Source organism: Rhea pennata, chromosome 1 (genome assembly GCF_028389875.1).
Source record: "Rhea pennata isolate bPtePen1 chromosome 1, bPtePen1.pri, whole genome shotgun sequence".
NCBI lineage: Eukaryota > Metazoa > Chordata > Aves > Rheiformes > Rheidae > Rhea > Rhea pennata.
This window is the reverse complement of record NC_084663.1, coordinates 122017941-122027910: the sequence shown is the minus strand read 5'-3', so window position 1 is coordinate 122027910 and position 9970 is coordinate 122017941.

Here is a 9970-nt window from a genome sequence, read left to right as displayed (position 1 = left end):
AAGGCCCTGAGCAACCTGATCTAACCATGAAGCTGGTCCTGCTCTAAGCTGAGGGTGTGACCAGATGACCTTCAGAGGTGTCTTCCAATCCAAATTATTCTTTGATTCTTAGCTCAAAATAAACAACTTTTGACATTAATTATCTCACGTTGGCTTTTTCCTTTTCTCTTGGGCAATCTCAGCAGTAATTTATTGCTCCATAGGCTGGTGGGGCTGCTTGGAATAGCTTTCATTTCTGCAGCAGATAAAGGGGAACAAATTGAAGGCGACTTGGCAGGGAGCTTGAAGCTTTCATGATCTAATTGAAAGGAAGGTGAGTTTTATCTGACTTGACCCTTATTTAAATCATCCACTCTCATGCTCTGAAGTTTACAACCTTTTCCTTTACTCCTACTGCAGAGTCACACCTGCTTCAGAGCCAGAGCTAGCATGATTCATCCTGGAGGGTATTGCTGTGCATAGTCATTTGCCTGATCTGTTGCCTTGCTGTGAGAAATTTGCAGTAAGAAGAAACTGGAAACAAACTTAACCTCATTTTGGATTATCGACTGCTATCTAGGAGTGATGAGTATTAGGAATCCATTTTTATTTACTTACCTTAAAGTGAATTGTACTGCCTGCCCATGGAGGCATAAGATGCAGCTGAAGAAGATACTGTTTTTATGCAAGAAATGTCACAGGATTCAAAGTGTAATGTGTGTAGATGAGGTAGGTACAATGTGCGTGGATGAGTCAAGAGAGCCTTGCTTCAAATGTGAGCTCTTCAAAGCAGTGTCGGCCTTTCTTGGCATGTCTTGCACAAACTTCTCATTTAAAGAATGCAAAAATATAATGAAATGCTGAACAGCTCTGATGTGTGAACTGAGGCTGCCATCCACTGCAGAGCAGGACTCCCAAAGGGTTTCTTTCTTCCCTAGGAAGATAAGATATTTCTGTCTGCTTTGCCTATCTATGTGTACGTGGCTGTCCACCCTGGAGGTCTCCTGCTCTCGCCAGTCAAGCATGCTGCCAGCCCTGCTCTGGAGCTGCCAGGCAGGGGCAGAAATTTAGTGCTCATTAAAAAGAGGCAAAGGACAATTAAGTCACAAATAAAATGTCTTATCACCACTTGGATGCTTGGCAAGCCACCAGGCCATTGCTTTCTCTGAGGTGAGAGAAGGTTCAAGCCCAGCTCTCAGATCTGTGTTAGCTGCTTCGCCACTGCTTGGACCTCACTCCTGGGCAGTGTCTAACTGGGAAGAAAATTTGCCCCTAGATCTGAAGTCTGCAACTCGGAGTCTGCTTTGCAGTGCACAGGCTTGGAGCCTGGCCTGGAGGCCTCTGACATTGCGTTCAGTTTGTAATTAGTTTTAGTAATTAACCCAGCATCTTTACACGCTGCTCTACACTCATCTATCTCTTCCTGGGTCATCAGACTGGCACTATCTCTTTTAGTATTGTTTCACTAAATGCAGCCCCAGCCGCAGCTTAAACCTTGGCTTCTTTAATTAACTGACAGCTTTAATCCACACGTTACACTCCGCTTATTTGGAAACTGACTGTTACTTCTGATAAGCCATGATCTAATTGGGTTCTTTCTGGTCACCGGTCTCAGCAGAGGCATGGCGCTGAGGCTCCACTTCATCCGGAGGGCTAAGTAACACGCAAGAGGGATTCCACTCACCACGGCCCCACATTAAGCCCCGGTGCTGAAACATGAGGCTTAATGCAGTGAAGGTGGTGAGAAGTCCTTGGGACCTTCTTCCTCCCTCCCTTTCCTCCGTCTCTTCAAGAGTGGGCACCCTGACTGCACCAAGCCGGAAGGAGCTGATGCAGCACGAAAGGCTCCTGACTTTTCAGCCTTTCTGCCCCCTCAGATGCCTGTTTCAATGCGTAAAATCAGAAGAGCTTTACAGTAATGAGTAAAAGCCTTGATCTCACTAAAATCCATATACAGGAATTTGATGCATGTTTGGTTAGTATCCATTTGCCTTCTGATTTTTAACCTTCAGGAAACTTTCATACTCCTCTATAACCAGTGACTGACTGACTTTTATTTAGTTAACATGCTTTTCATGCGTTTGTTCTTCTCCAGAAAGGAGTGTTTGCCAAAAAAACATCAAATGTCTTTTGGATGTTTTTCTGAAGATTCTGAAAAGTTTTCATACTGAAGTCAGGTATAGGTTTCATCTGTCATTAGGTCTTGTCAGCCTTCTGCTGTTGCAATGTTACTGAGATCTGGCAAATCCTTTGGATGTTTTAAATTCATGTTTCCACTCACAGATATGTTCCCTTTCACTCCTCCCTTGTGGAGAAACAAATGAGAGAGATGCCTTGCAGTGAGATGTGGAAAAAAAGAGCCCCATAAAAACGAGACTTCTTCTCAAATACATGTCTCCTTCTTGAGTACCGGTAGGGATGGGGAAGTGAAAGGATGCAGAATAGGAGATGGTGACCTGCACCCTGGGCCAGCCCTACAGACTGCATGGAGAGCTGCGCTGGTCACTGGTGAAGCAGCAACTGGCTGGCACTTTGGTCCAACCCAGCAGCGACTCTTGGATCCTACATACTACATGCTCCGAAATCATACATGCCTGCGAGGGGAGCCTGCCTGCGATGCCATACCAGCATAGCCATCCATGGAAAGGTTTCTTGTTCATGAAGGTCTGGCAACCAGCCCCTGGAAATGAGTCACTGGTAATCGCTGTTTTGCCCTGTGGCAGAGAAGCATCTTCCCGGTCTGCTGCCTGTGTCAGTATCAGATTTCTTCTTCTTCCCTGACTACTTTGCCACTTTCTTTGTGGTTCAGGCACCAGCATCTTTGCAACGTGCCTGGGAGCTGTTTCCAAATGCTTAGTTTGGAGCAGGCAGTGGAGCCACAAAATCAGGGGTCTTGCTCGCTTGTCTGCCCCTTTCCCTTCACAGGCATGGGCTCCTCTGCTGCAGCTGTTCACAGGCCTGGATTGCAGAAGCCCAGAAGAAAAGTGCCAGAGCTGTGAGGTTACTTGGCGCTACCTGCTGTTATTTGGGACATTGGACTCCCAGTTTATTTTTCTACCTATTGGTGAGGATCAGGGGAAGCCATGCAACATTTCTCTGGCATTTGACCAGTTCTCTCGCTCCTGCATGGCTCTTCCTCAAAAATGTGGGGACTCGGCTTTCTCATATCTTGAATTGCACAGGAGAACGCTCAGCAACACTCCAAGCTACTTGCAGCACTTGAGGATGACAATGCATTTAATTGCTGCGATGTGTTAGGAACGGAGATGAGGTGTATGCAGGGTTCGCTCCACGTGAGGCAGATTTCCATTAGCTCCATGGATGGCGTCAGCAGCAGCGGCCGGTGGCCAGCTGCCTGCTATGCATGAGCAGGGGTGGAGGTGGAGAGGTCAGGGCGGAGGTAGGGAAAGCACTGTGAGAGACGCCCCGCAGAAAGAGCTGTTTCCAACAGGAAGCACTTTTTTAAAGAATGCAAATTGCTTGGCAATGGGGATTGAAAGGTGAGAAGCATCCTGCACATCCCGATGCTTTCTGTTGCTGAAACCTTGGGTCCTTTCCCACCATCCTTATTTCCTCATGATCAGTTGACTCTGGTGCCCTTTCAGCCATGCAGTCTTGCAATGTCAGCAGCACAGAGATCCTGAAATGCTGCTGAACTCATTTCCATCTTGCAGTCTCTGACACAGAAACCCTGTTATGACAGAGCCCCTGAGTTTATCTGCCCTTTCCTACTGGATTTTATTCCTGTGGGGGTACAGATATTTTTATGAATGACACATGCAGTGCTGTGGGAACTGGGGAAAGATTCACATACTTTCTGCCTCAATGGAGATGTCCTTTTGGACAGCACACACACAAGTCAGCTCCACTCAGAAAGCTGTATTAATCTGAGCAAGGCTAATCGTTGTGAGGGAAACACCTATACAACTCCGTATGTAGGCAGGGTGACTCTGTCTGCGCTTGCTTGCTCAGATAACCTAAAAACCAGAGATAAGCTCTTTGGCTGTCTTGTGAAGTCATAAGCAGTCTACATATATGTATGTATAGCTTTGCCAGGGACTGAGATTTGTGTCTCCATTTTCACGGCCAAAGAAAGACACTGTTTCATTTTTTATTTACGTCTTGGCAAACTTTAAGTCATGGTTTAATCAAATCCGATCAACAAAATATAATTGGAAAATGAGAAGTCAGAGGTTTAGTGCTGAAAGTATCCAGAAAAATGCTTTGATTTTTTCTTTTAATTCTGATTTTTTTTTCCTCTGGATTGTGTTAGTGCAGAAGCTCTGCACTTCCTTGCTTTAAATTTGAGAAGACTTTACTGGACCTAAAATGCACTTTTTTTGGTGAATAATCTATTTATTCCAAAATCAAAATACATTGCAACTCCAGGCGGAGCCCCATGTGAACATTCGCACGGGGCCGTGCCTGAACTTCTCTCTAGTGACCCCTCCCCTTCACTCTAGGTCCAACAAAATGATTCATCTTTAGTTCGCTGCCCACGTGAACGTGCCTTTCTTCTCCTTCCCACCCTCAGGTTAATAAATGAACAGGCCTTGCCTTGCCACCCACTAAAGTCAATGGCAAAACCCCTCGGATGGCACCTCGAGCACCCCCCGTTCATGTCGGAGCTGTTGCTCTTTCGGAAACCGGGCAGCGGAGCACGTTCCCTGCGCAGGCGCCCGCTCCGGGCCAGCTCCTCTGGCTGCTTCGCTGCTGCTCAGAGCTGGCCTTCGAGCAGGGTGACTAAACTGAAGCTGCCTCACAGCGGTGCCCCGGCCCAGCCTCGCTCTTCCCTCCGGCTCAGGCGGAAGGTGCGTGGGAAAGCACCTTCTGGCAGCAACATGGGGGTTGTCCCCAGGCACTGAGACAGCCCCGGGCAGTGGGTGCGGGAGAGAAAGGGTTGGTTTTGCACAGCTGCTGTGGGAGGAAGATATAACTAACTGAGACGTTTCTGCTACCTTAGCTGGCTGGCCTTGGCCAGTATTGGCACTTGAAGTTTTCCTCCAGGTCTGGAGGGCAATGAGCAGCTGATTAAATTCAGCGGGACTGTGTTTACTGACTGGTACACGTAGCAAAGAACAGGGGAGGCTGTTTTATTATGAGCTTCAAAGCTATCACTTAGTTGCATGCATAAAATCTCCATAAATGGAAGCAGTAGCAGACCAGGATTTAATGAGAAAACCGCTAGCAACCGCAGCTCAATCCTGTGCTGTAGCAAGCTCCCCGCAGGTGCTGCAGCCCCCCAGGCCAGAGGGGCACGCTGGGCATTACAGGTGGCGAGGTGCTCGCCACAGCGGTGCCACGCTGCCGGTATGCGTAGGGCAGAGGGATGCACGCTCCCTGTGGGAGCAGGTCTTGGCTTCGTAGCAGGTGGAAAAACATTGGCAAGGCACGAGCTGGCCGAGGGGCTCTGCTTTTACTGAGCTCTGCTGAGCTCCTCGCCCTGGCGCCGAGCTCCGGCGCTCCTTCGCCCTGCTGCAGAGCAGTGAGTTGCCGTAGCAGCTTCATCCGAAGGCGATTGCTATCCTGGGCTGCAAAGTCCGTCATCGCTGAGGCAGCTCCACTTCAGGACTGGTGAGGAGGTAGAAAAACTCACACGGTGAAGCGAGGGGCTCGAGGACATGCCTGCTCGGCGCGAGCCTTCCCTCTCTGCCCCAGTGTCTGCGGTCACCAGCCCAGCTGCGGGCTGCATCCCCAGCTGCGCGTCCAATAGGGTATTTCTGTTAGGCTGTCCTTTCACCGGGGTTATTGAATAGCTTTTTGTCTGTTAAATCAGACCTCAGTTGTAGCAAACTTCACGCATGTTGCCAGGTTTACTGATTGCTGGGTGAACAGTTGCATTCCAACACAGTGTATTTCTCCAATGTAGACAAATCCACCACAGGAATTAAGGGAAGGGGAAAAAGCACTCCTCTGTCACCTCTGTCTGCCTTCCTGGGTTCCTCCATCTCTCTAATTTCCAGGATAGTCTCCCTTTTTTTTTATTATTTGCTTCATTTTATTTTAAGCCAACAAATTGAGTAAATAATGAGAAGTATTTTAAAGTGGATAGATAGCACATTAATTACTGTAAAGGATTTGAGAACACAAACACAGCCCTCCAAGGCACCTGTGATGTTAGGTGTGCAAACAAAGGGAGAAAATCAATAGTTAGATCAAGGGCATAATTACAGAGTTATGCACTTCACATACAACCTTTTTTTATTGGGCCGAAAAGGAAAACGTGAACAATAACAAGGGAACCTAAACAGTCTGTTAATGCAGAAAGAGACAGCCAAGACAGACAAACGTGGAAGAAAACACATTCCCTTTTATGAAAAGACCATCTTTAAAAAATCATTTTTGAGCATTTCTGTATGAGAGAGCTGTTTGGCTCGTACAGCTCGAACACGGGCCAGCAGCAAACAGGAGCGGAGGGCAGAGGCAGCATACGTAACGAGGGAGCCTCTATGTGGGCTCTTATCGTTTGGAAGCTAATAGATGATGAAGGCAGCTTAATCCATGCAAATATAGAATAATGACAACCCTGACTTTGCGCGTCATAAAAATAAGGGGAATGGGGGGGGGAGGGGAGAGAGAGAGAGCGAGAGGGAAGCGAAAGCATTTGAATCGACGTGCGTCATTAATGGATGAGGCCAGAGACAGAGAAATAATCAATCCCAAGGCACAAGGGAGCGATGGTGGTTGCACACGTGCACACGAACGCCTGTGGGAGGGGACAGGGAGAGGAGAGCGGAGCGGAGCAGCGCTTTGCCAGGCACGGAGAGCCTCCCACCAGCTTGGTGCCAACCCAGTTTCCCGACTCGGGTGCTGGCAGTGCTAACTCCCGCTGGCGCCTGCACCCCAAGCCCAGTGAGCTGCCAGCTCCCCGCGAACGCCTTTTGCCACTGCGGAGGGCGAGGAGCTGCCCGGGGGAGCGCGCCGGGCTCCCTGGGACCCCAACGCTGGCAGCTGGGCACGGGGCGGCTCTGCCAAGGCCGGTGCTGGCTCGGTGCTGCAGAGACCAGCCCAGCCGATGAGAGCTCGCCCCGTGGGGGAGCAAAGGCTGCGTGTCGTGGACATCTGGTGAAAAGGCAACTACTAACACCCTGCCATGGTAACGGTGAGATTAATTAATAACCATTGGAACAACTTGCGAAGGGTTGTTCTGGATTTAGACGTCACTAGAAAATTTTAATTAGCTGTGAGATATTTTTTCCCAGAGATACATGCTATGGGCTACATCCAGTGGGCAAAAGGTGGTAGGAGATAAGAGGGGATGATTACAGAGGCTCCTCTGACGTTACGGCCATGGCATTACAGGCTATGCATCTGTACAAGATGTGAGCACTTCTGCTGTGTCCAGTCCCCCAGGACGGGCCTCCACACAGAGGGGTCTGGGCCATACTTTGAATAAAAGAGCTATTTTGCTAGTGGAGAACATTTTCAGTGCAACCTATAGTCATCTCATCTTTGGCCTACTCCTTACCCTATTAATTTTTATTAATCCATTCCTCCACTAATTGCTGGAGATGTAACTGGATAAAAAGAACGTATTCTTGGAGGCCAAAGAGATGAGACCCACAGCATTTTTCTTGTCTGGAATCTCAGTTATTTTTGTCAAGAAATATGTTGAGTTAGTCAGGTCAGATCTATTTTTGATAACCTCCCTTTTGAAATTTATACTGTTTTCTGCTAAACTCTATTTCTTTCTTTACGTCTTCCTTCAAATCAGTCAAAGGTCTGTCAAGCTTCTGAGGTTAAGCTAGCGGATCAATTTTTGCCTAGATTAATTTCCCTCCACCCTGTGCTATCTTTGAAATGTGCTCTGTCTGAGCTATTTTCCAAAATTGTGGTACCTGCTTGCTTGGGCAGATCCGTTGGAAAGCTTCGCTGCCAGACATGTCATGTCAAGAGCCTGCTCTTTTAGCATTTTGTGATGGGGTTTAGTGGCCAGCTGAACACATAGATTTCCTTTGCTTACTCCTCAGCTGAACCGTGCCTCTCCATACAGGCAGTCCCATTAAACTTTGTGTCTTTGCCACATGCTCCACCACATCACTCTTACTGAAAACAGGCAAAATATCCACCTAGGTCTTTGTGTCCTGTGTTACCTTCCACTCAACCCATCCTCACCGAGCAGTAGGCATACTTCCTTCCTCGCTCTTTTCTTATATATAGTGAAGTCAGGTTTATTACTTTAGTTCCTTCCGACTCACTGCAGCTTTTGCCATTTCTAGCCTTACTGCCATATCATTTAACTTCTGAGCTTTGTCTTGCTTTACTAGAAAGAAAAATCAGTCTCATGGCAGCTGGAAGGCAAGACCAGACCTGAAAGACCTCTGATCCTACTTCTGATCTCTCTGTGAGAGTAGCGTGAGTGTCGTACACATAGAAGAAAAGTGCTTCTCATGGAAAATTATGAGTAATTTATCCAGCGGTGAGCTTTCTCTCAACTTTGTTGGTTTGGTTCCAGTCCATGTTATTCCTTTGCCTTTGACCTTGCTAGCTTGGTTTCCCAAAGTCTTGTTGCAGTATTAGTCAGAAGCCTTTTAAAACTCTGCTTGGCATTGCCTCATGTTCTTCTTTAGCTACTCTTTGTTCACCTGGCAAAAGAACTCAAATGGCGCAGAGAACAAATTCCCTTATTGAAGTTCTGCCAGTTTATTTATGTAACATTAGTATACGGTGTTAATAACTACATCTTTAATTACCATTTCATCCAGTTTTCCCGAGGCTGGAATAAGATTCACTAAGCTATGCAGTCACACCAGCATCCTTTTTAAAGATAAGTGCAAGATACTTTTTTTCCTTTTCAGTTCTCTGATAAAATAGCACATTTTAACGAGAAATTGCATATTTTGTTATCTGCTTAGCTGTTAATTTTTTAATTCTTTTGCAACACTTAAATGTATTCCATTTTTTCATAGGTCCAATCTGTAGAAGTAAGAAGGTACCCAGTTCCTTTGTGAGAGTGAGAAGGCTTTCAAAGTTTGGGTCCTAGCAACTTGCTATTTGATATATTGATTTGGGACAGTTGCTTTCTTTTGATACCTCAATTCATGATAAAGCCTCAGCTTTTTTAACCTGAAAGTCATATATCTGTCATGCAAATATCTGTCCAAATATCCTCTGCAATAACCCAAAGAGATCCTTCTCTCCGCAGTGTCCTTACCCTTTTAAATTGCTCAGTCAGCTCATTTATAGACCTGTAGTTCAGCAAGTCTCTGGCAAGCTTCAAGCTTCACTTTTGCCTGAAACATTCTTGTTGCTGTAATATCTTCAGCACTTGCCTATTCTGGACCCTTCTCAGCCATTATAATTTTTATATCACATTTCACTTGACATGTCTCTCCTTTAGCATTACTGTAGGTCACTATAGTAGGAAGGGTTTTTGGCTCAGATTTCCTATTAACTCTCCCAGGGTTTTAGGAGGTCTTAGTTATCATGGGTGTCACGAACTGAAAGCTGAGCTGCAACAAGGGCTGGAGGTACCCTGAACACCTCTAGTGTGCCCTGCTTCCTTCTAAATGTTGAGCAAGACAGCCAAATCCCATAGCATTTACTCTAATGCCTTTCAGTTCTTTCTGCTAATCTGAATAATCAGATAGCTGAGGAAGAAACAGAAACCAGAGAGTAACCTAGACACAGCGATGCCAGTCATTTCCACCAGACTTTGCTAGTATGAAACATTGTATTACTTGTCCCATTATGCTACCACTGCTTCAAAGGGAACAGTGATTAAAATAATGATAAAATCTGCTGCATAAACAAGTAAGTTACATTCACTAGCTAGCACTTGCACTGCAAAATCATTTTTCTGCAGTACTCTCTAACACTGCCTCTGAAGTTTCAACACTGGCTGAGTTTCTGCGATGTTCACTGAAAGCTGGATTTTCCGCTACAGATGTGTGGGTGCCATTCTGTTTTGCAGTGCTGTATTGCCTGTGACAAGCTAAGATAACAGATAGAAATGCACGGGCACTGGATTCTGTCCTGCTGCTTATGTCTG